This window comes from Rhinolophus sinicus, chromosome 5, assembly GCF_057876585.1.
Source record: "Rhinolophus sinicus isolate RSI-liver-muscle chromosome 5, RSI-T2T, whole genome shotgun sequence".
Classification (NCBI taxonomy): Eukaryota; Metazoa; Chordata; class Mammalia; order Chiroptera; family Rhinolophidae; genus Rhinolophus; species Rhinolophus sinicus.
Window position 1 is genome coordinate 41,951,488 of NC_142505.1, and position 26,744 is coordinate 41,978,231.

The 26,744-nt window shown below is 42.0% G+C and overlaps 1 protein-coding gene and 1 non-coding gene across 5 annotated transcripts in view; one reads left to right on the forward strand and one right to left on the reverse strand.

Moving 5' to 3' along the window:
• Positions 1-26,017, forward strand: part of TAMM41 (TAM41 mitochondrial translocator assembly and maintenance homolog) — an 82,286-nt gene extending 56,269 nt beyond the window's left edge. For 3 of the 4 annotated variants that reach the window (XR_016021298.1, XR_016021301.1, XR_016021300.1), the window contains 4 exons: positions 13,005-13,280; positions 13,968-14,035; positions 21,393-21,498; positions 24,100-26,017. The gene's annotated coding sequence lies outside the window, so the exon portion shown is untranslated. The remainder of the gene's footprint in view (positions 1-13,004; positions 13,281-13,967; positions 14,036-21,392; positions 21,499-24,099) is intronic. The other variant, XR_016021299.1, reaches the window with a different exon arrangement.
• LOC141567396 (U6 spliceosomal RNA) lies at positions 21,834-21,940 on the reverse strand. Its single transcript, XR_012489980.2, has one exon. It is a non-coding gene; the product is annotated as a U6 spliceosomal RNA (small nuclear RNA).
• Positions 26,018-26,744: the final 727 nt, after the last annotated feature.

Consider the following 26,744-nt stretch of genomic DNA (forward strand, 5'->3'; position numbering starts at 1 on the left):
ACCTCTGCGTTCTAGGTGGTGCCCTGAGCAAATTCTTCTTTACTTTAACTAGAATCAAGCCTTCCTGTCTCAGACCAAATGATCTTTGCCAAGAGTGTCTGCCTGTTGTCTCGGCATCTCCTTGCCTTGGCTGTGGGTTCCTTGGCAGGACTGTCACCGGTTTAGGTTCCACACCTTCCACGTTGCTGACACAAGAGCCTGCAGGTGTGTTTGATGACTGATGTGCTTTGGCGTTGAGATAGAATTCTGCCTTGCCTTGTAGGAAAACAGGCCTGGGGGTGGGGAGCAGAGTTCCCCTTTCCAGCCCAGCCCTTGTTGAAGACCAGACTCTTCTTGAAGTCTAGAGATACTCTCTGCCTCAGTTAAAAGTTGAACTTCCAATCGCTCCATTTTGATTTTCACCACTAAAGAGAGAACTTCTAGATAGTCGGGTCTATTTGCTTTCATTCGTCCCTTGGTCTAATCTAAGAGTCAGTAAACCATGGCCTTCGAGACAGATCCACTCCACCTGGTTTTGTAAATAAAGCTGTATTAGGACACAGCAAGGCTTATACACTTAAGTATTGTCTATGGCTGCTTTCACACCATAACAGCGGAGTTGAGAAGTTGTGACAAAGATCATACTTTGGCAGGGCCAAAAATATTTACTGTTTGGCATTTTACAAAGTTTGCCAACCCATGAATCCATCTACCTGGCTGTCCCCAGAGAGTAATCTCTTAAACCTCAGGTCCTATGACACCATTCTAATGATTAAAAAAAAAACACCAAAATCCACACTGTAGACAGAAGTTCTTCGCATGGCTCTACACAACCTGGCTCACACTCCTTCCATCTCTACTTTGCACCCTCCACCTCGGCTCAGACTCTGCCTGATGCCTAGAATGCACTTCTGCTTTCTCCATCTGTCAAACCTCTAAACATTCTCTAGCACCAAATTCAAATGTCACCCCTATGTACCCTTCCTAGATGCCCAACAGGATTCATTGCTCCCTCCTCTCTGCTCCCATAGCTCTTTGGACAGACAACCACCATTGCATTGACCATACGGGAGTGCAATGATGTGTTTATGTGTTTTTCTTCACCACTAGACAGTAAGCTACTAGAGATCAGGGATCTTGTCTCATTGCCTTTCTGCCTCTTCCAGGAATGTTAATGAATCATCTAGATGATAAGTCAGAAACAGATATTTATAAAAGTGCCAGGAACCTGACTGTAACATCTTATCTATGCCACCTCTCATGATTGACTGTCTGGTTTCTTCTTTTCCCTGTACCTCCTGATAGCTGGAATATCATAGGTGCTCAAAAAATTTCTAATGCGTGAGTAGGTAAATGGATAAAATATGTATTGTTTTCTTCTAACATCAAAATGCAATAATACACTGTCACATTCACTTTATCACCAAGCACATTCAAGACTTTTAAAAGCAATCTACCTCCATCCAAAAAAGATATGCAAATGGCCAACAAGCACATGAAAAGATACTCAACATCATTAGCCATTTGGGAAATGCAAATCAAAACCACAGTAAGCTAGCACTTCACACCCACGGGGATGGCTATAATAAAAAAGACAGAGAACGTGTAGGTAGGATGTGGACTAATTGGAACTTTCTTATGTTGCTGGTGGGGATGTAACATGGTGCAGATGCTGTAGAAACCAGTTTGACAGTCCCATAGAGTTACTCTATGACTCAGCAATTCTACTCCTAAGTATCTACCCAAGTGAAATTAAAACATATATCCACACAAAACTATGTACAGCAATATTCATAGCATTATTTGTGATAGTGAAAAAGCAGAAACAGCACAAAAGTCCACTGACTGGTAAATGGGTAAAAAAAAAAAAGTGGTATATCCCACACAATGAAATATTATTCAGCCTTAAAAAGGAATGAAATTCTGATTCATGCTACAAGATGGATAAACTGAAAACATGATGCTGAGTGAAAGAACCTAGTCACAAAAGGTTGTATAATATGTATGATTGTGTTTGTATGAAATGTCCAGAATAGGCAAATCCATAGAGACAGAAACTAGATTAATGGAGGTCTGTTTTTAGCAGGGATAGAGGTGGGCCAGAGATGAACAGTAACTGCTAATCGGTAAGGAATTTCTTTTGGTGGCGATGAAAATGTTCAGGAATTAGTGGCAATGGTTGTACAACTCTGTGAATATACTAAAATTATTGAACTGTACATTCTAAGTTGGTTAATTTTATGATGGGTGGATTATAAGTGTGTTTAAAAAAAAAAAATACACTACATCGAATAAGAGCTAAAGTCCGTGAATTCTATCAATTCAATATCCTGGTTAGGAAATTGTACTATAGTTTTGCAAGAAGTTACCCCTGGGAGAAATTGGGTAAAAGGTACATGGGATCTCTATTATTTATTACAACTGTATGTGTGTTTATTATGATCTAAAAATTTTAAAGTTTAATTTACAAACATACTCTACCTCTGTCCTTCTTCTTGTCCCCCAAAATAAGAATTTCACAGAGCAGCAGGTCCATGTTCTTTAAATGCTGTTGTTATTTGATGGTATCTTTCACTTGTTAGATACCAGAGGCCTAGCTCATAGACCTGATGAATGTTTTGAAAGCTGACCAATGTTGGATGCACCAAAAATATTTATTGACTCCAAAAAATGAAAACTGTAAAATCATTAACAAGTGTTGAAATAAATCTACAAAATGTGATCTATATCAAATAGTCAGCTGCAGCTCAACTCCTATATTTCTGTGTGTGTGTATTATATATACTTAATATTTAATGTGGGATGTCATGAGGATTTGAAACCTGAGGTGACCTGGTTTTGAATCCTGTCTTTACCTCTTGTAGCTCTGTGGCATTGGATACGTTTCTTAACTTCTCTGAGTCTAGATTTTAAAAGAAAATTGTAGAATCTAGTCCATAGAGTTGTTGTGAAGGATAAAATTACATGAATAGCTAATTCATGTAAAAGGCTCAGTAGAGCACCTGTCCCATCGTAAGGACTCAATAAATGGTAGGTGTTATGATGACAGTAATACCAAGGGTGGTGATTTATACCCTGTTGTCCCTGAGGTATATTTGTAGGTGACTGAGGTTGGTGGTAAAAGCCTTGAGCCCAGTAGGTCCTTGGGTCCACTTGATAATGGGTTTGTATTTAACCAGAGCCAGAGAAAAGGCTTCTCTCCGCCAGTTCTGCTAGAGGAACAATGGGAAGAGAACAAAGGCTTAGTTACACTGGAGGCTCAAGCTAATATTATTTTAAATGAAAGCTACAAAAACAGTGTGGAAAAACCACAGGAGGGGTGAGGCCAGCTAAGGTTTTCGTCCTGAAGTCAGCTAGTGGTTGGCTGAGTCATGGAGCATTTCATACAAATCGTGATCCCACAATGACTGTATTTTCCTTGCTAAAACTCCGGATACCTGCTCTAAAAAAGCTATTAAAAAAAAATGTGTGTGATTTGTGGTGTCTTATATATGAAAAGGCTTGTATACAGCTTAAGTCAAGTTTGGTTATGCATTTACTCAGTTGCCTTTGTAAAAAAGAATATGATTACATGACTTTGGAAACTCACCATGAACCTGAGTTTTAGGGTTGTGTGACCTTGAGTATAACTGTTTGGGACAGCTCTGCAAACATGTGTGAGAGCTTGGTACCTCACTGAGGACTAAGGATGCAAAAGTCCCTATACTTGGACACACACAATACTGTACCTATAGGACGTAAAAAAAAAAAAAAAAAAAAAAAACCACACACAATAAGATAACAACAAAAAAACCCAGAGATCTGTAATAAATAAAAATTAGTGATTCTGTGAATGGTTTTATCGTGTTGGTCGAGATAATAGTGTGAAACAAAAATAATTATGACAGTCGTCTTCATGTTTCTGGCACTTGAAAAGTATTGTTTTAGGGGTGGCCGGTTGTCTCAGTTGGTTAGAGCGCATGCTGTTAACAACAAGGTTGCCGGTTCGATCCCCACATGGGCCACTGTGAGCTGCGCCCTCCTTAAAAATAAATAAATAAATAAATAAATAAATAAATAAATAAATAAATAAATAAATAAAATGTTGTTTTAGAAAAACAATGGGACAAAAGAAATAGTGCTGATATACTAAGACTAGAAATGAAAAGGTCTGGGTTTAGGTACAGGTTCTGCCTTTTACGTATTGTGTGACTTTAGCCAAGTCACTTAACCTCTCTGTCCTTCAGGCTCCTCATCTGTAAGAAATGAATAATAAAACCCACCTCACTGTTTGGTGTGAAATTAAGTAAGAGAAAAAGTGAATTTTATTCAAATGGAAGATACTATCATAGGAAATTATAGGTAATGTTCTCAGTGTGGTATATTTACAGACAACCTAGGATCACAGAATTGTATAATTTCTAGATGTGTTTGTTTTTCACATTTTAGGCCAAAATTAGAGTGGGAAGTAAAAATTCTGGAACAATAGAAGAGGACCACCAATCTATGATGCTTCTGTGTTTTGTCTTTCAAGAGCTTTAGGGCCTTCAGTTGGTAAAAGAGAAATGTGTGTCTACGCTGGGAGGATAAATGCTCATCAATTAATAGTGCTAGGTTAGGAGGCTTATGCAACAAGGTCTAGGCAATAAGGGTTCTCTGACCGATTGTGATGTTTGCCTTAGGCACAGGAAAGGCAGAATAGGTAAAAATTAGGTGTTCATTGACCTTGCATTTCTAAAGAGAGAGATACTGGGATACCATATTGGTTTAGGGGGGAAAAAGGAAGATTATCCTAAATCTAAAAGACAGGAATGGGAATCTAAGGCTGTCACTCAAAAAATATTACGTGAGCACCTATTTTTTGTGCCAGACCCTGTGCAAGGCACTGGTGATGGGGCGATGAATGGGTTGTATTCCTCAGTGTTCTAGATAAGAGTCAGTAGACTGATGTTCAAATCCTGGCTCTGCAACTTGACCTATGACTTTGGGCAAGCAGTGGAGTCAGTGGTAAAAACGCTTATGACACCACGTAACAAGTGGGCCAACAGACATGTGCAGAGGATCTGGGAGGTTTCTGATCAAGATGGTGTCACAAGGTTATGCTTTGAGGCTTTCCCTGCTCCAAATATATAACATGATAGATAAGTATTAAATGAGAAAGAGAAAAACATAACCACAGTAAAAAAACATAATCCATATCTCTGTGTAGAAAACGTGAAACACGAGTGATCAATGGGCCTGCAGGGCTCTGGGTGAAGAAGCAGCAGAGGTGACCAGGAATCAGGCTTTTGTGTAGTAAAAGGAATGACAGAGGCACCAAGCATGGTGACAGGCCAGACTCAGGCACTCTGCTCGACATGGGGCTGGGAAAGAGTGTTCTCTTTGTTTACACACATGCACATGCGCCCACACACATACCTTCCCCCTGTGAAAGAAGGCTAAGAAATCTGCAACTGTCAGATATTTGGACCTATGGTTTATAAAGGTATGTTCCCTGGGAGATGGAAAAGCAAAACCTGGGCCAGCCTTTCCAGTGACGTGGTGCCTGGATTTGCATTTCCCGGATATACGTGGAGAACCCAATATTGAATGGTGCCCAAGGCACCAACGTAATACTTAATTCTGATCGAGGAGCCTGAGGAGCCTGATGGAGGCACATAGAAACTGCTGGACAGGGAAGAAGGAATGCAGCAGAGAGACTGGGGTGGTCAAGAGGGGAAATGTGCCTTCACAATGAATGTGCAAACCGGAACCCCAAAGTCTATAAGGAAAATCAGTGCCAACACACAGAGCCAAACCAAGTCAACAATGAAGAGCTGCATTCATTCCTGATCAAATGAAAATAATAAAGCAGCATGAAGCTGACTTTAAGAGGATTATGTTTACAGTCCTCTAAGGGATAGACGGAGAAATAGCATCTATTTTTTATAAAAGGAGAAGATGTTTTAAAATAAAAATGGTACGTCAGTTATTTCTCAATAAAACTGGAAAAATAAAATGGGGAGATTAAAAAAAATGAATATGAAAAAGAAGCAAATGCTGAAAACAAAAAAAAATCATTGACAGTAAAGTGTTAAGGAAGGAAAGAAAAGAAAGCTCCTAATTCAGTTGGAGGTTGGACTCAGGAGGAAACGTTAGGTTGCTTTTAGGAATGCCACGGGGAACTCTTCAGCACGTCTTGGAATGTTATACTCATGAGCTTTTGGGTTGTCAGAAATGGCAGTAGGCTGGTTTCCGAGCTTTGCGGGGAGGAGTAGGCAAGTGCTTGCAATATAGGGAGGAAAACAAGCTTTGCTTGGCAATGAAGGTAAGATATTTCCTTAAATTGAAAAGCTTCCAGAAAGGGCAGCAACTTGCCCATCCAGAATGACTACAATTGTGTGTTCTGAAAATATTATTATTAGGTTACTCATCTCTGTGTGGGTTTTCTACTGAGGAATGTTCTCTTCAACCTGATTTATAGAATTTGGTTTTCATCTAGATGCTTAAACCTGGAAGGTGGAAGAGCTGGCCTGGGATAGGAGGGATGAATATTTATGGAGCCACGCACTGCACCTGTTTTCCATACATGTTTTCATTAATCCACACACCAATTCTGGAAGTTAGGTATTTTTATCCCCAAGTTACGATGAGGAAATTGAGGCTCTGAAACTTTAAAGTAGTTTAATCAGATTTTCCCAGGAAGTAGTGATACAGGAATTTGAACCCATGTCTTCCTGTTCCTATATGCTTTCCACTATACCACTTCAAAATAGAGCTTGTGCCCCACTTACGTTTGTATTCTCGGTGCCTACTACAGTGTTTGGCACAGGAAGATGCCCATAAGTGTTTGCCAAAAGAGTGGAAGCACCATTAACCAACCTATATGGCCCTAAACACGTGATCACCCCTTCCACTTAGCTACCAGAGAAGGGAGCAGGGTAAAACTGAGCTTATGCTGGTGAATACCTGATGAATAAGTTTTATGAGAAAGATGAAAAATAATTTTTTTTTTAAGATTTTATTGGGGAAGGGGAACAGGACTTTATTGGGGAACAGTGTGTACTTCCAGGCCTTTCTTCCAAGTCAAGTTGTCAGCTTCAAGTTGTCCTTTCAGTCTTAGTTGTGGAGGGCACAGCTCAGCTCTACGTTCAGTTGCTGTTTCTAGTTGCAGGGGGCGCTGCCCACCATCCCTTGCAAGAGTTGAGGAATCGAACTGGCAACCTTGTGGTTGAGAGCCCTCTGGCCCATGTGGGAATCGAACCGGCAGCCTTTGGAGTTAGGAGCATGGAGTTCTAACCCCCTGAGCTACCGGGCCGGCCCCCAATAATTTCTTTTCTATCATTGCACTCTTTAATCTCACCAGAGCCTGCTAATTTTCAATCTTAGATATCTCTCCCACCTATTCTGTTCTCTTCTTCCCCACGACATCAATCCTAGCCCAAGACACCCTTATTTCTCACTGCCATGGCTGCGGTAGCCTCTCACCTGGTGCGCCCATCTCCCCTTTTGCCTCTCCATACTCTCCACACTGCTGATATAATCACCTCCCTCCCTCTGTAAAATCTTTGGCTATTTCTATTGCCTTTAAAAGACAAAAAGCCCCGAAACCTTCAGCATTCTCACCGGGCCTGCAAAGTCCTGTGGGATCTGCCCAGCGCAGCTGTCCTGCCTCTCCTTGTGGTGTTCTCCCTCTTGCTCTCTATCCTTGAGGTACCTGGAATGGTCTTCACTTCTTGGGTTTTGCTGTCTCCTGCCTTCACAATGCTGTTCTTTCCTTCTTTTTTTTTACCTGCCTCACTCCTACTCAACATCCGGATCTCAGTTAGACATCCATTCTGCAGGGAAGCATCCTCTGCCCTCCGGAGACTGAGTTGGGACCCCCGTTGTATGCTCCCAGGGCTGTCTGTACACCTCTTTGAAATACTCCTAATAGAACCCTGATTGTTTCTTAAGTGTCCCCCTTGCCAATTAGACTCAGTTCCTAACCCACTGGGACCGTATCATTCTTACCAACATGTCCTGAGCACCCACTTAGTGAATGGACATATAAGAGACTTCAACGAATACATGTTGTCTACATGAATGATTTTCACACTGCGTTTAAGTGGTGACACACCCTGTGATTGAAGGGAAGTGACACAGAATTGCTTCTAAATCGCAGAATCAGAGCAAAGATTAAACAACCCTGTGATTTACTTTGGAGTGACTTTTAGATGCGGAGCTCCTGATGGTGTGTAGAATAAGTTAAAAAGCATTGTCATTTTGCTGTCTGTGGCTGGCAGTTAATCAAGCCCCAGTGGGGCCTGATTCCTATGTGGGGGATAATAAACAAGGTGACATCATGGTGACACACTCCCGAGGGGTTGCGCAAGTTACCGGCTCTGTTTGCTGGTTGGAAGAGTCTGTCCTTGCTCTCTCGGGCTGCTAATCATCTTTGTAAGGCTATGATTCTGTAGGTCTCCAGGGATAGGTGACAAACTTCAGTCTCCCAGTTCTTTCACCCGCCGTGTGACCCTCAGTATCTAGCCTGCTCTTCTGGAGTGATTGATGGCCTCCACTGCACAGGCGAGGTCCATGAGAACAGTGCCTTGACTTGCTGGCTTTCAAACCTTGAGTACACTCAGAGCCTCCCCTCACTTTAATTTCAACATAACAGCCAGCATCCCTCTAGCACATCAAGGTTGGTAAAACTTTCCCACTTTTTCTCTTTGGATCGTGGATCTTATGCTCATTGAAGAACGAAGATAGATTGAAGACTGCAGTGTTTCATAACATATTATATATACAAACAGATTCAGCTTAGTGATTTGGGCAAGTTATTTAACTTCTTTATGCTTTAGTAAAATGGGATGATAATAGTACCGGTAATAGTAGCTACTTTCATAGGATGTTTACAGAGTTTAATTAAATTAATACATGTACAGAGTTATAATTGTTCCCAGCAAATTAGGTATCATGAAGTGTTAACTATTTCTATTATTATTATTGTTGTTGTTGTTGTTACTGTTATTATTCTATTGTATTTTTCATGAGAGGAAATGTGGTCTGTTTGAAAAGACATGGGCTTTGGAATCTGGAAGACTGGATTTCTATCTTGACGCTATCAATTACTGGCTGTGTGACTTCAGGAAAATTATTTAACATCTCAGAACCTTGATTTGGACACATATAGGATATGTGATTACTCCTACTGACCCCCAAGAATCATGGTGAATATTAACCAAGAGACTCCCTGGAAAGCACCTAGTGAAGGCCAGGCACAGAGTAGACACCCCGTAAATGATGGCTCCTGCTGATTCCTCTGCGTGGAAAATGCATCACTTCCAACACATAATAAAAGAGAATCACACTCAAGTTAACCAGTGAAGAGAGAGGTCCAGGAAGAAAGCAAAGGCAGTGCTAGCAGATCCTGTTGGTAGCGTCCCCCCAACAGCAGCTGTTCATGACTCTAGAACTTGAACAACACTGAGTATCTCAAGGGCAAGAAAGAGCTAACATTTATTGAGTACCTACTACGTGCTGAGCACTTGAAGTCCATTTGAGCCTCAATAAACCTGCCAGGAAGTGGTCCTCACACTGTCTTACTGATACTAAGACAGACAACATGGTTGCTAAGGGGCTCACTGCGAGTAAACAGTGAAGCCGGGATTTTAATCCAGGACTGTGTGATGCCCCAACATGGCTTTTCTCCTTATTATGTAATACTCAAACATCTAATGTCCGTAGTAAGGATAAATACAGACTGCAGCCAGGAGATGGGCAGGAGAGTGTTATTGTATGGGTTGAAAGCATGGCAGGGACTGAGAACCGCATGGCATACTGGAGAAACGTGAGCAAGGAGACGCATACAGGAGGGCAGCCGTCGTTCTGCGGAAGGTGAAAGATGAGACAGGAGAGGTGTGTGGGTGGAGGGTCTTTTGCAGCATGGTGACCCCTCAATAGTGAAAGGAGGGGTACATCATCAAGCAATCCCAGTGTGGTCATTGAGTACATGTCCGTCGGTCATAAGGACACATTAAATGATACTTCTATTCAGGTTGAAGTGGACATTCCCACCTGACAGCATCAGAGTACTCTGAGGCGGTTCTCATCTGATTTCCTTCCCCGCCCCCTTCCTGAGCAGGTGAGAGTGTGTCCTCTGACCACTGCGAAATCCTCTCAGAGCCTCTGGGAAACAAAACCTCTCGCCTTCCCTTCCCCCTTCCCTTCCCTCCCTTTCCAACCCCTCCCCTTCCCTCCCCTGTCTTCCCCATGGCTCCTGCATCCCCTTAGTTTTTTCACGTTCCTCCCCAATATCCCACTCTTTGTACTTTCTACCTGGATCCTTAGAGAGAAATGGCTTGAAGCTGTTAAATTGGAGAGGCAGCTACAAGTTCCAGACTTCTCATCAAAATGGAGATAATGACCCTCTCTGCATGTCTCTTATATTGATTGTTATGCTGACTCTCATCTCCTTCTGCACCTTGACTCCCATTCCCAAGGCTTCCTTTTGTTATGCTAGTTTAGACGTCTGCCAAGGCCAGGAATACCCGGTAAGCAGTGAAAAGAAAGGAGAAAAAGTGCATTCCACCACCCCAGGAGCAAGAGTTTGGACTTCCCCAGGTTCATGCTGAGCGGACTTAACATTTTAACAAGTACGCTGGTGGGCAGTGAGGATAGCACATTTGAGGGGAACAAGACTGGAGAGGGGACGGATTAGGGGGCTGTTGCAGCTACCCAGGGAGGAGCTGTGGTCATCTGGTTTGGGACTGCCATCTGGATTAGGCAGGATAGTAGGAAAAGAGAGGTTTGAGGAAGATTTTAAAAAATTAGTTATTGGGCCGGCCCAGTGGCTCAGGCGGTTGGAGCTCCATGCTCCTAACTCCGAAGGCTGCCGGTTCGATTCCCACATGGGTCAGTGGGCTCTCAACCACAAGGATGCCGGTTCGACTCCTGCAAGGGATGGTGGGCTGCGCCCCCTGCAACTAGCAACGGCAACTGGACCTAGAGCTGAGCTGCACCCTCCACAACTAAGACTGAAAAGACAACAACTTGAAGCTGAACGGCACCCTCCACAACTAAGATGGAAAGGACAACAACTTGACTTGGAAAAAAGGCCTGGAAGTACACACTGTTCCCCAATAAAGTCCAATAAAATCTTTTAAAATAAATAAAAAATAAAATAATTAGTTGTTGATTGGCTGTCGGAGGTGAGTGAGAGGGAGGGACCCACAATGACACTCGGCTTCCTGGGTTGGATGTCTGGGTAGCTGGTAGTGCTATTAGCCGAGCTAGAGAGATAGGGAGTGGAGAGCTTTGTACAAATTTGAAGAACCTATGGGATGGACAGGTGGAGGGTGCGGCCTGTGTTTGATTGTCAAGTGACAGCAATCAAGATTCCCCCAGGTAGAAAGAGAACAAGAGGCCAGGGAAAGAGGCTGGGAGAACAGCAACACTTACAGGGCAGGTAGAGAAAAAGCAGCTCATGAAACAATAGAGACGAACAAGCATCGGAGCATGTGAGGCTTCCCGTAGCACTGAGAAAAAATCTGAACTCCCTCGGGCTGCCCACAGGGCTCAGAGTGATCTGGCCCTGCCTGTTTTATCTCCTCACCTCACGAGCTTCCTTACTCAGGTCCAACGCATGACCCGTCCTCTTTCCTCAGGGGCACGAAGAACATTCCTGTTTTAGGTCTGCTCCTGAAGTTCTCCACCTTCCAGGACAGCCATTTTTTTAAAGCCACTTTATTGAGGTATGACTGACATGTAAAAAGCTGTACGGATGTAATGTATACAACTTGATGAGTTTGGGGGAAAGTGTACACTTGTGAAACCATCAGCAGCATCAAGGCGGTAAATGTATCCATCACCTCCCAAAGCTTCCTCTGCCCCCTTGTTATTGTGGCTGCTCACTCGATGGCCATGAAGGCATTCACGAGGCAGGTAGAATAGACAAGGACGATTTACTAAAGTAAGAGGAGGGCTGGCTGGGCAGAGTCTGCTGCAAACTACTGCATGGAGTCTTTGTTTGGTCTCAAGTTTTATATTTTCTAACCAGGGTGTAAATCGCTTCGGCCTGTAGTGGAATTGTCTATTAAGTTTGGCTTTGTCCGTTGGGGTGGGGGAAGGTGCAGTTAAGCTGGTTATCAAAACTTTTGCATATGTTATATAGATTTAAGTGGGAGCCAGGAGTGAATGCAAAACCACTCAGATGCAAAACCTCTCCCGTCACAAGGCCAGCATTGGGCCCGAAGTAACCAGAAACATTGAAACTGGTCTGCAGAGTAAACATACAGCAAGCAGAATCATTAAGTCCTGGTGGAAAGGAAGTGAAGAAAGAAAAGCTTTCAAAAAGTCTCAAGCTAAATTACACTTGTTAAATAATATTATACCAGAGATCCAAATTTCAAAATAGAAGATATATAGTACCACCATTACAATCTCCTGTCTTAACAGTTATTTTTGTGTGTGGGGTAAGAACATTATTTTTGTGTGGGGGGTAAGAACACTTAACATAAGAGCTATTCTGTTAGCAAATTTTGAGTATAAAATACAATATTGTTAGCTATGGCACTATGCTGTACAATACTGATAGATCCCCAGAAATTATTTGTCTTGCATAACCGAAACTTTGGGCTCTTTGACCATCACTCACCTAATTCCTCCTCTCCCCACTCCCCGTCAACCACCATTCTACTCCCTCCTTCTGTAAGTTTGACTGTTTTAGATTCCTCATTTAAGTGGATTCACATATTACTTGTCTTTCGATGTTTGGCTAGTTTCATATAGCATAATCCTCCAGGTTCACCCATGTTGTTGAAAATGGCAGAATTTCCTTCTTTTTAAGGGCTGACTAATATTCCATTTTGTCCCTATACTGCATCTTTAGTCATTCATCTATTAATGAACATTTAGGTTGTTTCCATATCTTGGCTACTGTGCATAATGCAGGGTGGCCATTTTTGACCATCCTCTCAAGGATAGTTCTCTATTCCTCTTATCACTTCATCCCGATTTATTTCCTTTATGGTTCATAGCACTAAAATCTTTGGACCATTTTCTTGTTTATTTGCTTCTCTCCACAGCTCTCACTAAAATAAAAGCTCCATAAGGACAATGAGCTTGCCTGCCTTGTTCATCTGTGTATGTGCAACACCTACCTGAGTTTCAAGCGCCTAGTACACACTCAGTAAATACTTGCGGAATGAAGGAGTGGGCCCAGAGGGGGTGATGTCACAGCAGCCTAGTGCAGTGCTTCTCAGTTGAGGCTGCTTGCATCAAAGTCAACTCAAGATGTTTTGTAAATGTACAGATGCCTGCCCCTGCTCCAACCTCATACCCAACAAATCGGAATCCTCTGGGTAAGTGTAAGATTCTCCACTTTGATGTACTCAGATGATAGCCAGCGTCGAGAACATTTAAAGTAAGGAATTTCAAGTAGGATCAACAGTGGCAAATACAGAAGGCAGTTTCAGTAATCAACGTCCCGAATGGACACTCCAGGGTCGAGCTGGTCAGTTCAAAGTGTGGAGGAAGCTCAGAAGGAAATGTGCTGGTTGCCTTCCAGGGTCTACCCCCATCTTCTACCAACACTGCTCTGATTGTTCTGTGGGGGGTTCATTCTCCCCCATTCTCAGCCACGTGGTTTTGGGAGACTGACCCCACTAGAGCAGTGATTACTGGTCACAGTGAGGTACTTGCCTCCTACAGCATTTGGCTCAGGGCTGGACACAACCAATGACACCCAAGGAGATGCTTGCTCAGGCTCCTGAGTTAAGTCTCCTTTGGAAACTTCTGGAAAAGACCCTTTCTCTCCCTGTGGATGTTGTGGTGAGAGTATGTGACCTGGATCTGTGATTGCTGTTTTGCTACCATAAAAGCAGAGCATGGGTTCCTGCAGATAAATCAGGTCCCGTGGGAAGGAGAGCTGTGTGTGGGGGGCGGGGAGGGCGAGAGAGAGAGAGTAACTAGGGCCTCCATGTGACAGGTAGGTCATTGGGAGCAAGCCCTGTCTGAGATAATTCTCTCTGGATGCTTTCATTCCACAGGAAAATCAATTCTTATGGATGAAAAAGAGTCTTGACCTACACAACTAGTATCTGAACCTGTACATCTGGTGAGTTGGGAGTGAACTGGACTTTAGTTTGTTGACATCAAAAATTTTCAACAGATTTTACTGAGTTAGGATACGAGTCTAAGTCACAATCAGAATGTCTGTCACAATCAGTTGGTATTTTCAGATGGTTCGAACATGGGTCTAAGAGGGTCCGAAACCAAATGTGGGCTTGATTCTGGAAAGTACAGTTGATGCCTGAACAATACAGGGGTTAGGGATGCTGACCCCCATACATTTGAAAGTCTTTTGACTCCCTCAAAACAGAACTACAGCAGTTGTCCCTCAGTATCCACAGGGAATTGGTTTCAGGACCCTCTGCAGATACCACAATCCATAGATGCTCAAGTCCTTTATATAAAATGGGGCAGATCAATATATACAGTCGGCCTTCACTTCTGGAGACTCCCAACTGCAGCTCAGAAATACTGCAGGTGTTTATTGAAAAAAATCCACGTGGAAGTAGACACGTTCAGTTCAAACCCATGTTGCTCAAGGATCAACTGCAGATGTTTTCCAACTGCCTCAATATAGAAAAACCTTTTTAGAAATAGACACTCCATTTCACATCTCCATTTTAGGAGATAGGAACTACACCAATGCTAAGGACACACACCTATGCTAAGATGTTCCAGTATCCAATATGGCCACAGTAGTCTTAACAACCAAAGTCAGTTCTTGCCATCTTTAGAAAGCAACATGGGAACAAGCAGATCCGACAGAATTCAAGGAACGATGGGTATGAATGACTACTTCCTGTGCTTCATATCCAGTCTGTGTACATCTGTTGGGGCTTGTACATTGTGTTTGTGTATTTATGCTTTGATTCATAGTAACTTCTCATATTATGGACTTGATGTGCACTGAACACAACTGTGAGTAAAAAGGAATAAATTGCTTAAAGAGGAAAAAATATCTGCCAGCAGATCCTGACCAACTGTAGCAACAATGGACTGGCTTCCCTATGTAGGTTGGAGTTGTACAGAATTCAGGGGCTCTACTGGGGATCCTGCTCATTCTAAAACAAAGGAAACAGGCCTTAGTGGCAGGAACCCAAGGTATATGGATATAGGATTCCCCTAGTCCCTGGCAACCACCATCCTATGTGCTGTCTCTATGAATTTTAATACTCTAGCTACCTCATATAAGTGAAATCAGAATTTTTCTTTTTTTTTTTTTCTTTTTTTTTTTAATTAAATTTATTGGGGTGACAATTGTTAGTAAAATTACATAGATTTCAGGTGTACAATTCTGTATTACATCATCTATAAATCCCATTGTGTGTTCATCACACAGAGTCAGTTCTTCCATCACCATATATTCAATCCCCCTTACCCTCACCTCCCCCCCCCCCTTACCTTCTGGCAACCACTAAACTATTGTCCGTGTCTATGAGTTTCTGTTTCTCATTTGTTTGTCTTGTTCTTTTGTTGTTTTTGGTTTATATACCACATATCAGTGAAATCACATGGTTCTCTGCTTTTTCTGTCTGACTTGTTTCACTCAGCATTATTCTCTCAAGATCCATCCATGTTGTCACAAATGTTCCTATATCATCTTTTCTCACTGCCGAATAGTATTCCATTGTGTATATGTACCACAACTTCTTTATCCATTCATCTATCGAAGGACATTTTGGTTGTTTCCATGTCTTGGCCACCGTAAACAAAGCTGCAATGAACATTGGCGCACACGTGTCTTTATCTCTAAATGTTTTCAGATTTTTTGGGTAGATACCCAGGAGAGGGATTGCTGGGTCATACGGCAATTCTATTCGTAATTCTTTGAGGAACCTCCACACTGCCTTCCATAACGGCTGCACCAGTCTGCATTCCCACCAACAGTGTATGAGGGTTCCTTTTTCTCCACAGCCTCTCCAACATTTGTTACTATTTGTCTTGTTGATGATAGCCATTCTGACTGGGGTGAGGTGATATCTCATTGTGGTTTTGATTTGCATTTCTCTGATGATTAGTGATGTTGAGCATTTTTTCATATGTTTATTTGCCATTTGTATGTCCTCTTTGGAGAAATGTCTCTTCAAGTCCTCTGCCCATTTTTCAATTGGGTTGTTTGTTTTTTTGTTGTTGAGTTGCATGAGTTCCTTGTATATTCTGGATACTAGCCCCTTATCGGAGGCACTGTTTGCAAAAATCTTCTCCCATTCAGTTGGTGGCCTCTTTATTTTGTCAATGGTTTCTTTTGCTGTGCAGAAGCTTTTAAGTTTCATATAGTCCCATTCGTTTATTTTAGCTTTTACTTCCATTGCCTTTGGAGTCAAGTTCATAAAATGCTCTTTGAACCCAAGGTCCATAAGTTTAGTACCTATGTTTTCTTCTATGCAGTTTATTGTGTCAGGTCTTATGCTTAAGTCTTTGATCCATTTTGAATTAACTTTGGTACATGGTGACAAATAGCAATCCAGTTTCATTCTTTTGCACGTGGCTATCCAATTCTCCCAGCACCATTTATTGAAGAGGCTGTCTTTGCTCCATTGTATGTTTTTAGCTTCTTTGTCAAAAATTATCTGTCCATATTTATGTGGTTTTATTTCTGGGTTCTCAATTCTATTCCATTGGTCTATGTGTCTGTTTTTCTGCCAATACCATGCTGTTTTGATTATTGTGGCCCTGTAGTACAAGCTAAAGTCAGGGAGTGTGATACCTCCATTATAGTTCTTTTTTCTTAAGATTGCTTTGGCTATTCGGGGTCTTTTGTGGTTCCAAACAAATCTGATGATTTTTTGTTCTATTTCTTTAAAATATACCATTGGGATTTTGATGGGGATTGCATTGAATCTGTATATTGCTTTGGGTAATATGGCCATTTTAACTATGTTGATTCTTCCAATCCATGAGCACGGAATGTCTTTCCATTTCTTTGTGTCTTCTTCAATTTCTTTCAAAAATGTCTTATAGTTTTCAGCATATAGGTCTTTCACATCCTTGGTTAAGTTTATTCCTAGGTATTTTATTCTTTTTGCTGCAATTGCAAAAGGAATTGTTTTTTGTATTTCTTTTTCTGATATTTCATTGTTAGTAGAATTTGTCTTTTGTGTCTGACTTATTTCACTTAGCATAATGTCCTCAAGGTTCCTCCATGGTATAGCATCTGTCAGAATTGCCTTCCTTTTGAAGGTTGAATAATATTCCATTATATTTACATACTGAATTTGCTTATCCATTCATCCATCAATGGATACTTGGGTTGCTTCCACCTTTGACTTGCAAATAATGCTGCTATGAACATGGGCATATCTTGAATCCCTACTTTCAGTTCTTTTGGGTCTATACCCAGAAGTGAGGTTGCTGGATCAGATGGTAGTTCTATTTTTAACTTTTTGAGGAATTACCATGTGTTTTCCATAACTATACCATTTTTGCTATACCATTTTACATTCCCACTGACTGCACAAGGGCTCCAATTTCTCCACATCTTTGCCAATACTTACTGTTTTCTGGGTTTTTTTGATAGCAACTATCCTAATAGGTGTGAGGTGGTCGCTCACTGCATGTTTTATTTGCATTACCTTAGTGTTTAGTGATGGTGAGCATTTCATGTTTTCCTGTGGTTATTTGCAATTTGTATGTCTTCTTTGGAGAAATATCAAAGACCTTTGCCCGTTTTTTAATCGGGTTGTTTGTTTGCTTGTTTGTTGATGCCACTAATTTTAAAACTGCCCTTCTCTGAGCCGTGTTTTTCCATTTGATAGCTAAGGAAGCTTTAGTTCAGAGGGTTAAGTGGTCATAATAGTACTGGTCACAAGCAGGTTCTTATCTCATCAGAGATAAAGATAAGCAAGTATTTGAATATGCACTTAGCATATACTAAGGGCGGTAGAAGCGTGATAGAGGCTGGGGATATGAGGCTTACAGTTCCTAGAGGGAGACGGATAAGTAAATAGGTGAATAATACAATGTGACAAGCACCATAACAAGGGAAGCACGCAATGCCAGTCAGTTATATTTGGGAAACTGAGTAGTTTAGGATAGCTGCAGCACTGAGTATAAGGAATGACTAGACATGAGGCTGGAAAGGGAGAATGCTTAGAGTTCTTAGTTGCAAACAATGGAATCCACTCAAGTTTATGTAAGCAGAAAATAAATTTGGAAAAGAATATTAGGTAGTTCCTATCTCCAAGAGGGCCAGAGAGTGGGGTTTGGAACCCACGGGACCATAAACAATGCCCAAACCACCCCACAGGATCTTTAGCAAAGACCCCATTGCTACCACCCTGCTGGTATGGTCACGGGAGCTCACTGGCTACAGTGACACAGACACCCAAACCTCCGTCATGGCTGCCCCCACCAAAGCTGGGTTCCTCTGTTCTCATCCTTGTTTTAAAAATGGATTCTCTGGAGAGCTTGCTTCTTCACATAGCCCACTTCTAACAGAATCTCACATGGCTATCTGATGCACAGAGCCTGAGCTCCCCAGATGCACGTTGGAAAAATGCGTTTTTCTGGCTTCTATCTTCAGTAGGCAGGACTCATAAAGGAGGGAACTCCCCAATCATAGAAAAGGAATCAAAGGCTGTGGGCATGTTCACACAAAAACTTGTACAAGAATGTTCATAGCAGCTTTATTTGTAGTAGCCCCAAGCTGGAAAGAGTGCAGATGTCCTTTAACAGGTGAATGGTTAAACTGTGGTCCATCTATACCGTGGAGTATTACTCAGCAATAAAAGGAATGGACTATTGACACGTACAACAACTTGGTTGGATCTCCTGGGAATCATGCTGAGTGAAAGAAGCCAATCCCAAAAGATCGCAAACTGTGTTACTCCGTGTATATAACATTTTGAAATGACAAAATTTTAGAAATGGAGAACAAAGTGTTGGTTGCCAGGGGTCAGAGATGGAGAGAGAGGGCATAGCAGGAGGGAGGCGAGCGTGATCATAGCAATGGATAACACGTTCTACATCTTGACTGGAGGTGGATTCAGGGCCCTACACACATGATAAAATGTTATAGAACTAAACACTCACACATGCACATAAATGAGTACAAATAAAACTAGGAACTCTGAATAAGAGTGGTGGGTTGTATCAATGACTACGTCCTGGTTATAATATTATACTATAGTTTTACAAGATGTTAGCATTGGAGGAAAGTGGGCAGAGGGTATATGGGGTCTCTCTGTATTATTTATTATAATGACATGTGAATGTACAATTATTATAAAAAATCAAGAAAAAGAGGCAGCGGGAAGCCAGAAAACACTAGGGATTTAGGACTTTATTTTAAGAGCTGTGGGGAACTATTGAGGGATTTTAAGCAGGAGTGACACATGTCTTCGTTTAGCACCTATTTTCTGTCCAATGGTAGGATAATGTTATCCTGGTTTAAGTTACAACTGTGACATTTTAATTTAAAATAAAATTTAAAAGATCTGTCTTTTTATTTTTAAACCTGATGTGGTTTCCCAGACTTTCCAGGAAGGCAATTTTTGGCCCAATATATGAGCTCTGGTTCTTCTTGCAGCAGAAATAATAAGGATTTGTTCTTTCATTCCTACCACATGCATTTATTAAGCATGTGCTATGGGTCAGGCACCGTGCCAGGCAGTAGATTCAGCCATGAATAAGACGGCCCTGCCTTTGAGAAACTGCATTGTCAAACCCTGGGGAAAAAGAACAATGGTTCCAATAAGAAAAGGATCTATTTGGGTATCATGTAACCTGAAGACTGGGGACAAAGTTCCAGAGTTGGTGCAGTGGCCTTGCAATGTGACCAATGTCCCAGGCTCCTGCTATCTTTTTCCTCCACCATTCTTAGCACATCCTCAAGTTTACCCCATAGTTGCAAGGTGGACATTGCAGCTCACGTCACATCACGTAAGGAGGAAGAAGGAAGAGCAGCAGGGGACCTGCACTGAATTGCTGAATTGGCAAGCTCCCGGAGTCCCTTTAGGGAACTCTCCTGGGAGCTGCACCCATCAGCTTCCGTTTGCATGTCATGGACCACTCCTAGCTGCAAGGGAGCTGGGAAATCGGGATTCTCTTGTTGGGACTAGGAGACAATGGATACTGATTGGTACCCAGACGTCTCAAACACAAGGCTCTTGTAATCTAGGTGTGGAGGCAAGCATGTAACTAGTTAGTGACCATATCGCATGGTAGCTGCCTGTGTGTGTAATGAAGTATGACATAAAGGCAGCAGAGCCACACATCCAGCCTGATGCACCAGGGAAGGCTTCAGAGAGGAACAGACCTTTGGAAGAAATTACTCAATTCAGGGAACTGCACTGCATGTACCAAGCTGTAAAAGGGCCTGTCACGTTTAAAACAGAGTAAAGTCTAATGGTGTTGGAGCATAAGGTATTTGCAGGAGTGTTAGAAGAGGCTAGAAAAGTAGGCTGAGACCAGAACAGGAGGAGACTTGAATGCCGTTCTATGTTTGGACGTGGTCCTATAAAGCAGTGGTTCTCAGACTTTCTCGCGTCAGGATGATCTGTGGCTCTTCTTAAAAGACAGCTTGTGTCCCCCACCCCCTCAGAGTCTCTGATTAAGGATGTCCGATATGGGGCCCGAGAATTTGCATGTGCCTTTCTAACAAGTCCCTGAGGATCAGGGGACCCCATTTAGAGAACCACAGGTATAAGGAGTAGGACATAGGAGTTTTCAGGTAGGGGAATAATGTGATCAGTTTTTATTTCTTATTTTTTAAAGAAGAATCATCAATGGAATCAACCTGGGGACTGAGAGATTTTCTGCAGAGTGTAAATCCCTCAGAAACAGCAGCTGCCTCTGAGCACAGCCCTGCCCGGTCTGCAGCTGCCCCCGGAGGCAGCACACACCGCTCAGCGCAGATCACGTAAAGAGCAAAGGGCTAAGTGTTGAGAGGATCTGGGTTCCAGCTTTGTCTCTGTGACCAACTGGTTGTATGAACTGGGACAAAAATATATTAAACAATCTGAATGTCAATTAGGACATCAGAAACAATAATTAATACCATTTATTGAATAGCTACACAATCATTTTGTTTTATACAACTATCCTAAAAGATGGGTATTTTTTAAAAATATTTTTTATTTTTCAATTACAGGTGACATTCAATATTATATTACTTTCAGGTGTACAGCATAGTGGCTAGACATTTATATAATTTATGAAGTAATCCCCCCAATAGGTCTAGTATCCACCTGGCACCGTACATAGTTATTACAATATTATTAACTATATTCCCTAGGCTGTATTTTACAACCCCGTAACTATTTTGTAACTGCCAATTTGTACTTCTTAATCTCTTCACCTTTTTCACCCAGGCCCCTACCCTCTCACCCCCATCTGGCAACCATCAGTTCTCTGTATTTATGAGTCTGTTTTTGTTTTGTTTGTTCATATATTTTGTTTTTTAGATTCCACATGTAAGTGAGATCATATGGTATTTGTCTTTCTCTGTGTGACTGTGACTTATTTCACTTAGCACAAGACCCTCAGGGTTCATCCATGTTGTTGCAAATGGTAAGATTTCATTCTTTTTTATGACCAAGTAACATTCCATTGTATATACTCATATGTACCACCAATTGTCTATTGATGAACCCTTAGGTTGCTTCTATATTTTGACTATTGCTGCAATGAACATAGGGGTGCATATACTTTTGTGAATTAGTGTTTTGGATTTCTTAGGATAAATGCCCAGAAGGGGAATTGCTGCATCATAATGTAGTTTTATTTTTAATTTTTTGAGGGACCTCCATACTGTTTTCCATAGTGGCTGTACCAATTTGCAAGCCCACCAGCAGTGCACGAAGGCCCCTTTTCTCCACATCCTTGCCAATACACTTCTTGTTTGAAAAAATATGGAACACTTCACAAATTTGTGTGTCATCCTTGCGCCGGGGCCATGTTAATCTTCTCTGTATCATTCCAATTTTAGTATATGTACTGCTGAAGTGAGCACAAAGAAGGGTATTATTGTTCCCATTTACAGAACAATAATTGTTAAGTTGCAGAGAGATCAAATAACTTGCTCAAGATTCCAAGATTATTCAAGGGTGAGGTTAGGATTCAAAACCAGGATTATTTTTAACTGTAAAGCTTACACCCCTAAGTACTTTGTCATGATTTCTGAAACTGGAGTTTCACAAATGTATTTTTAGGAATTTATGAGTTTTCCGTGAGAATTTTCAAAATTCAGTATTATTGATGTTAATCTTTTAAAAAAATCATTGAGGGAGGCCGGATGGCTCAGTTGGTTAGAGTGCAAGCTCTGAACAACAGGGATGCTGGTTCGATTCCCACATGGGCCAGTGAGCTGCGCCCTCCACAACTAGATTGAAGGACAACAACTTGGAGCTGATGGGCCCTGGAGAAACACACTGTTCCCCAATATTCCCCAGTTAAAAATAAAATCATTGAAACAAATATTTGGTATTCTGGATGACGCTTCTAGCTTCTTTCAGGCCCTGTATTTGCATTTGTACCTATTTACAATGACATTGGAGCTAAGTAAAAAATTTTAATTGTCCCAGCCCAATAACAAAAGAACATCAGTAGTTTTCATTTGTGAATGATGTGCCCATGCAAAGTAAAGAGAAAATGACCTCAAGACAAGCTGTATGAATGGAATGTCCACTATGGTTTGAATGGAAAAAAGAGGTAGAAAAGTTCTGTCATTAAGTGGCCCATTGTAGTTAAAAAACAAACATATGAACCCATATTAGTCAGTCAGTTCCATCTTCACATTACTAATAGCTATGTCGTTTCACGAAACCACACATCATCTGCCATAGTAAATTAATGCTGTTAATTTCAACATTACTGATTTTGTGGCATTACTTGCAAATGTGTTTGTGTTTTATAGTTGCTTAAAAGCTACAAGCCTCTAAGGAGTTTATAGTTAGTTTTATGGTATACTTATTTGTGTCATATGAGAACAAAAATAATCTAAGTCAACTCTGGGAGTCTAGGGGAATTTTTGTTCATGAATGGGAGTCTGCAAATTACTTAAGATTAACATAAGGTTCTGAGTTATAGTCAGCAGACGTGTTCCCTGGTTAATATAAGCATAAGCATAAATGGCGTTTATTGGATGGATATTGGGTAGCTGAAGAACAGAGGGGAAGGGTAGAGAACCCGACTTAGGAAGTGGTCAGGAGCTAGAGAGGGTGGCCAAGGGCTGCCTCCAGAGCTGCCTGGGGGGGGGGGGGGGGGAGAAGCTCTGACTCTCACAGCACTGGATTCAGCACTTCGGTCCAGGTACTGCCATTCCAGGATTCTTGCTGCTGCCACCACCAAGCCTTCAAATCATTCTCTGAAGAAGATTGAGGATAGGAACATCCAGTGGTTGAGCCTCAGTGGTTTGCCTACCTCCCGGCTGCTCGGGAGGGGCCACGTGGCTTCTCTTGGTTCCTGTAGATTTAGTCCATGGAGAATTTCCCCCAAATAGGAAGGATCTCTAGATGCTGGGGAGCCAACCCCCCGGCAATGTCCACTATGCACATTCCCCTATAAAACAGAGAAAACGGGACCAATTCCAGAGATGTCAGCATTGGATAAGACAACCTCATGAGCATCAACCATAAAGCCCTGTTGACATGTTTATGGTTATTGATGAGCAGCGTTTAATGAGGTCCCACTGTGATCAAGATCAGGGATAAAAGCCCCAGCTTCCGCTGCTATTATTTTTGTTTCATGGTCTTCACTACAGTGGGCACATCAGGAGAAAACCATGCAAGGCAATTTAATAGAGAAACCGTGTCTTCTTGAAAAAAAAAATATTTTTTTCATTTAAACCAGATTCTTCTGATGTTTATGAAAACAAGCTAATAAAAGGCCTCTGGCTCTGTTTTTGGAGTTGAAATTCAGAAAACAGTTTTTATCGTAGCAGTATTTTTATGTTCCCGTCCTCCTGGGCTAATCACACAACTGGTTTTGCTCCAAGCATGAAAGATGGGAAGCGTTTGTCCAGGTCTCTGATGGCGCTTGCTAAAAATGCTTCCTTGTCGTGCTTCACATGTGGCTGTAATTAACTGTGAAGAAAACCTACTGCAGGAGGAAAAATTGTGCATTCTGTGCTCCATATTATGACACTGTTACCCTTTCTTATTTTGGTTGCAGGTCCTCCACTTTGAAGGTGTTTCACTTTGGGAACTGCGTGGGAAGTTCTTGATTGTCCATTGCTTTCTCTGCAAAGATTTCTGTACCGAGAAATAGGTTTGTTTTTCTTCCTCCTTCTCCAGTTACATGAAGGAGCTGGGGGTAAAAAACCTGTTTGGGCTACTGCATGATCTGCCCACCTCCCACCTCTCTGACCATCCCCTACCACTCTTCCCTGTTCCCACTCCATTCCAGCCACACTGGTCTCCTGGCTGGTTTTGGAACGTGCCAGGTTCTCTTCTGCCTGTGAGCCTTTGTACTTGCCAGGCACAGTCTTCCCCCACATAGACACACGATTTACTCCCTCCACTTCCTTCCAGTTTCTGCTCTAATAGTCCTTATAGACGTCTTTCTGCTTCTAGTAATTCCAGCCCCCAACTTCATTCACTCTGCCCTGTTGTTCTCCAGGGAACCTGACACACTGCATATACTTCTTTGTTTGTTTATTATCTATCTTCTCCTACTAGAATGCAATCTTCGTGAGGCAGAGACTGTGTCTTCTTCCCTGCTAGTCATACTTACCCAGCACATAGTAGACACTCAATAAACTAGGTGTCGAATGAGTGAATGCATGTAGTAGTAATAGCTATCATTTCATGAATAATAGAATTACATACATTATCTCTAATAAAAGAGTGAAGTTATGCTTGATTCAGTTAATGCACTGAAGTTCAAGGCAATGAGGGGCTCACTATATAAGGAGGTGTTAGGATCAGAATCCACTGGGTAAAGGGAAAACGCCACATTTAAGTCTTCAGTCCTGACCCCTCCTCTGTAGTCCTAGCTCATATACCCAACTGCCTTTTCAATATTTCCTGTTGGATGTCTCATAGGCAACTTGTACTATATATATCCAAAAATGGAACTCTTGACTACCCCTGCTCCCAGTATAAATCTACTCCTCCCCCAACTTCCCATTTCAGTTAATGACAACCGTCTGCTTTTGCTCAGGCCAAAAGTCAAGGAGTCATCCTAAGTGTCTCACTTTCCTTCAGCCCATACGTGTAATCCACCAGAAAATCTGCCAATTCTATCAGCTGACCTCAAAGATCTGTCTCCCTTTCTATGGAAACTGTGTAGAACTGTTGATGGGAAGTGGCTGCCCACTCAGGGGCTACATTTCCTAGCTCCCCATCACCCAGGTGAAGCCATGTGACTAGTTCTCATCAACGGGCTATAAGTGGACGTGCCACACTCAGGACCAAGTGCCTAAGAAGCATGTATGCCTTCTCCATGCTCTCCTCCATCTATTTGCTAGAAAAAGAGGATCCTGCAAAGGATTCTGGGGCCCCAGGGGTTGGCAGAGTCACAAAATGAAGGATTCTGGGTCCCTGAGTTACCACTTGAAGGAGAGACACTTGCTCTTCTAGTATCCCTCTTTGGACTTTATATGAAAACCACCAAGTTTTGGAGGTTATCTGTTATAGTATCTGGCATTACCTTAACAAGTACATCTATCTCCAAACTATATTTCAAATTGTCCACTTGTTTTCATTAAACTCTTATTCTATTTTGAACCACTATCCTCTCTTATCTGAAAGATTGTAGAAGTCTCAATTTATCTCTTCGCTTTGATTTCCCTTCCTACTATTGACGGAATGTCTGTGTCCTCCCTCCACAAATTCATATGTTGAAACCCAGTGTGATTGTATTTGGAGGTGGAGCCGTTGGGAAGTGGTTAGGTCATGAGAGTAGAACCCTTATTAATGGATCAGTGCTCTTATAAGAGGCCCCAGAGAGGTACCGTACCACTTCTACCATGTGAGAATCTAAGAACCAAAAAGCCAGTCTGCACCAGACACCAAGTATGCTGAGTGCCTTGGTCTTGGACTTCCCAGCCTGTAGAACCATGAGAAATAAATGTTTGTTGTTTAAACCACCCAGTCTATGGTATTTTTGTTATAGCAACCCCAAAAGGATTCAAACACCTTCCATAGTCTATTCTCTACATGAGCAGCAGAAAAATCTCTTAGGAATGTAAATCATGTCACTCCTTTCCCTAAATTCCCTCAAATGGCGTCATGTTGCGTGTAGATTAAAGTCTGAATTCCTTACAATAGCCTGTCTACTTCCCCATCTTTATCTCAAACCTCTTTCCCCCTCACATACCAACCTGCCTGACTTTCACTCAGTTCTTCAAACATGGCAGATGTGCTCCTGTCTCTGTCATAGGGCTTCTTCACAGCCTGTTTGATCTGGTGCTATTGGCCTTGACATTCACAATGAGCACAGTGTATTGTTGTCTTCCATCTTTTTCATGGCTGACTCCATAGTTAGGGGTATGTGATGATGGTGTAGTGGTCAAGCTTGTTTCTCCTGGGCGCGCTCTTCCGAGAATACTTGGGCTGCCTTCGGAGCCTCAGTCTCTTAGGCCTTTGGAAGGTGGGTGATATGCGGATCTTCTGTTTTGTGTGTGGCTGTGGATGCCTTTCTTTGTCTTCAAAGCCTTTGCTTTGGCTTCGGCTCTGGCAGGGGCAGGGGCTTTCTTCTTTGCTTTCCGGTGCCACCTTTGTGAAAAACCACACACCCCCTTTTTTAAATATGCGAATATGACAAGCGAATATGAATTCATCAGTCTAAGCAAGTTTGACTTGGATTTTAAAGCT